Source organism: Poromitra crassiceps (genome assembly GCF_964638095.1).
Source record: "Poromitra crassiceps genome assembly, contig: HAP1_SCAFFOLD_144, whole genome shotgun sequence".
In the NCBI taxonomy this organism is placed as follows: Eukaryota; Metazoa; Chordata; class Actinopteri; order Beryciformes; family Melamphaidae; genus Poromitra; species Poromitra crassiceps.
Window position 1 is genome coordinate 85,573 of NW_028152221.1, and position 4,754 is coordinate 90,326.

Here is a 4,754-nt window from a genome sequence, read left to right on the forward strand (position 1 = left end):
AAGTACATCTCCGCTCCATGTACAAGTACATCTCTGCTCCATGTACAAGTACCTCTCCGCTCAATGTACAAGTACATCTCCGCTCCATGTACAAGTACCTCTCCGCTCCATGTACAAGTACCTCTCCGGTCCATGTACAAGTACCTCTCCGCTCCATGTACAAGTACCTCTCCGCTCCATGTACAAGTACCTCTCCGCTCAATGTCAAGTGTCGACAGTACCTCTCCGCTCCATGTACAAATACCTCTCCGCTCTCATGTACAAGTACCTCTCCGCTCCATGTACAAGTACCTCTCCGCTCAATGTCAAGTGTCGACAGTACCTCTCCGCTCCATGTACAAATACCTCTCCGCTCCATGTATAAGTACCTCTCCGCTCTCATGTACAAGTACCTCTCCGCTCCATGTACAAGTAGCTCTCCGCTCAATGTACAAGTGTCGACAGTACCTTTCCGCTCCATGTACAAATACCTCTCCGCTCTCATGTACAAGTACCTCTCCGCTCCATGTACAAGTACCTCTCCGCTCAATGTACAAATACCTCTCCGCTCCATGTATAAGTACCTCTCCGCTCTATGTACAAGTACCTCTCCGCTCCATGTACAAGTACCTCTCCGCTCAATGTACAAATACCTCTCCGCTCCATGTACAAGTAGCTCTCCGCTGAATGTACAAGTGTCGACAGTACCTCTCCGCTCAATGTACAAGTACCTCTCCGCTCAATGTACAAATACCTCTCCGCTCCATGTACAAGTACCTCTCCGCTCAATGTCAAGTATCGACAGTACCTCTCCGCTCCATGTACAAGTACCTCTCCGCTGAATGTACAAGTGTCGACAGTACCTCTCCGCTCAATGTACAAGTACCTCTCCGCTCCATGTACAAGTACCTCTCCGCTCCATGTACAAGTACCTCTCCGCTCAATGTACAAGTACCTCTGCGCTCCATGTACAAGTACCTCTCCGCTCAATGTACAAGTACCTCTCCGCTCAATGTACAAGTGTCGACAGTACCTCTCCGCTCCATGTACAAGTACCTCTCCGCTCAATGTACAAGTGTCGACAGTACCTCTACGCTCAATGTACAAGTGTCGACAGTACCTCTCCGCTCTCATGTACAAGTACCTCTCCGATCCATGTACAAGTACATCTCCGCTCCATGTACAAGTACATATCCGCTCAATGTACAAGTACCTCTCCGCTCCATGTACAAGTACCTCTCCGCTCCATGTACAAGTACCTCTCCGCTCCATGTACAAGTACCTCTCCGCTCCATGTACAAGTACCTCTCCGCTCAATGTACAAGTACCTCTCCGCTCCATGTACAAGTACCTCTCCGCTCAATGTACAAGTACCTCTCCGCTCCATGTACAAGTACCTCTCCGCTCCATGTACAAGTACCTCTCCGCTCCATGTACAAGTACCTCTCCGCTCCATGTACAAGTACCTCTCCGCTCAATGTACAAGTACCTCTCCGCTCCATGTACAAGTACCTCTCCGCTCCATGTACAAGTACCTCTCCGCTCCATGTACAAGTACCTCTCCGCTCAATGTACAAGTACCTCTCCGCTCCCTGTACAAGTACATCTCCGCTCCATGTACAAGTACCTCTCCGCTCCATGTACAAGTACCTCTCCGCTCAATGTACAAGTGTCGACAGTACCTCTCCGCTCCATGTACAAGTACCTCTCCGCTCCATGTACAAGTACCTCTCCGCTCAATGTACAAGTGTCGACAGTACCTCTCCGCTCCATCTACAAGTACCTCTCCGCTCAATGTACAAGTACCTCTCCGCTGAATGTACAAGTACCTCTCCGCTCCATGTACAAGTACCTCTCCGCTCCATGTACAAATACCTCTCCGCTCCATGTACAAGTACCTCTCCGCTCCATGTACAAGCACCTCTCCGCTACATGTACAAGTACCTCTCCGCTCCATGTACAAGTACCTCTCCGCTCCATGTACAAGTACCTCTCCGCTCAATGTACAAGTACCTCTCCGCTCCATGTACAAATACCTCTCCGCTCCATGTACAAATACCTCTCCGCTCCATGTACAAGTACCTCTCCGCTCCATGTACCAGTACCTCTCCGCTCAATGTACAAGTACATCTCCGCTCAATGTACAAGTACATCTCCGCTCAATGTACAAGTACGTCTCCGCTCAATGTACAAGTACCTCTCCGCTCAATGTACAAGTACCTCTCCGCTCCATGTACAAGTACCTCTCCGCTCAATGTACAAGTACATCTCCGCTCCATGTACCAGTACCTCTCCGCTCAATGTACAAGTACCTCTCCGCTCAATGTACAAGTACATCTCCGCTCCATGTACAAGTACGTCTCCGCTCAATGTATAAGTACCTCTCCGCTCCATGTACAAGTACCTCTCCGCTCCATGTACAAGTACATCTCCGCTCCATGTACAAGTACATCTCCGCTCCATGTACAAGTACCTCTCCGCTCCATGTACAAGTACCTCTCCGCTCCATGTACAAGTACATCTCCGCTCCATGTACAAGTACCTCTCCGCTCAATGTACAAGTACATCTCCGCTCCATGTACAAGTACATCTCCACTCCATGTACAAGTACCTCTCCGCTCAATGTACAAGTACATCTCCGCTCCATGTACCAGTACCTCTCCGCTCAATGTACAAGTACATCTCCACTCCATGTACAAGTACCTCTCCGCTCAATGTACAAGTACATCTCCGCTCCATGTACCAGTACCTCTCCGCTCAATGTACAAGTACATCTCCACTCCATGTACAAGTACCTCTCCGCTCAATGTACAAGTACCTCTCCGCTCAATGTACAAGTGTCGACAGTACCTCTCCGCTCCATGTACAAGTACCTCTCCGCTCAATGTACAAGTGTCGACAGTACCTCTACGCTCAATGTACAAGTGTCGACAGTACCTCTCCGCTCTCATGTACAAGTACCTCTCCGATCCATGTACAAGTACATCTCCGCTCCATGTACAAGTACATCTCCGCTCAATGTACAAGTACCTCTCCGCTCCATGTACAAGTACCTCTCCGCTCCATGTACAAGTACCTCTCCGCTCCATGTACAAGTACCTCTCCGCTCAATGTACAAGTACCTCTCCGCTCCATGTACAAGTACCTCTCCGCTCAATGTACAAGTACCTCTCCGCTCCATGTACAAGTACCTCTCCGCTCCATGTACAAGTACCTCTCCGCTCCATGTACAAGTACATCTCCGCTCCATGTACAAGTACCTCTCCGCTCCATGTACAAGTACCTCTCCGCTCCATGTACAAGTACATCTCCGCTCCATGTACAAGTACCTCTCCGCTCAATGTACAAATACCTCTCCGCTCCATGTATAAGTACCTCTCCGCTCTATGTACAAGTACCTCTCCGCTCCATGTACAAGTACCTCTCCGCTCAATGTACAAATACCTCTCCGCTCCATGTACAAGTAGCTCTCCGCTGAATGTACAAGTGTCGACAGTACCTCTCCGCTCAATGTACAAGTACCTCTCCGCTCAATGTACAAATACCTCTCCGCTCCATGTACAAGTACCTCTCCGCTCAATGTCAAGTATCGACAGTACCTCTCCGCTCCATGTACAAGTAGCTCTCCGCTGAATGTACAAGTGTCGACAGTACCTCTCCGCTCAATGTACAAGTACCTCTCCGCTCCATGTACAAGTACCTCTCCGCTCTCATGTACAAGTACCTCTCCGCTCCATGTACAAGTACCTCTCCGCTCAATGTACAAGTACCTCTGCGCTCCATGTACAAGTACCTCTCCGCTCAATGTACAAGTACCTCTCCGCTCAATGTACAAGTGTCGACAGTACCTATCCGCTCCATGTACAAGTACCTCTCCGCTCAATGTACAAGTGTCGACAGTACCTCTACGCTCAATGTACAAGTGTCGACAGTACCTCTCCGCTCTCATGTACAAGTACCTCTCCGATCCATGTACAAGTACATCTCCGCTCCATGTACAAGTACATCTCCGCTCAATGTACAAGTACCTCTCCGCTCCATGTACAAGTACCTCTCCGCTCCATGTACAAGTACCTCTCCGCTCCATGTACAAGTACCTCTCCGCTCCATGTACAAGTACCTCTCCGCTCAATGTACAAGTACCTCTCCGCTCCATGTACAAGTACCTCTCCGCTCCATGTACAAGTACCTCTCCGCTCCATGTACAAGTACCTCTCCGCTCCATGTACAAGTACCTCTCCGCTCCATGTACAAGTACCTCTCCGCTCCATGTACAAGTACATCTCTGCTCCATGTACAAGTACCTCTCCGCTCAATGTACAAGTACATCTCCGCTCCATGTACAAGTACCTCTCCGCTCCATGTACAAGTACATCTCCGCTCCATGTACAAGTACCTCTCCGCTCCATGTACAAGTACCTCTCCGCTCAATGTACAAGTACATCTCCGCTCCATGTACAAGTACATCTCTGCTCCATGTACAAGTACCTCTCCGCTCAATGTACAAGTACATCTCCGCTCCATGTACAAGTACCTCTCCGCTCCATGTACAAGTACCTCTCCGGTCCATGTACAAGTACCTCTCCGCTCCATGTACAAGTACCTCTCCGCTCCATGTACAAGTACCTCTCCGCTCAATGTCAAGTGTCGACAGTACCTCTCCGCTCCATGTACAAATACCTCTCCGCTCTCATGTACAAGTACCTCTCCGCTCCATGTACAAGTACCTCTCCGCTCAATGTCAAGTGTCGACAGTACCTCTCCGCTCCATGTAC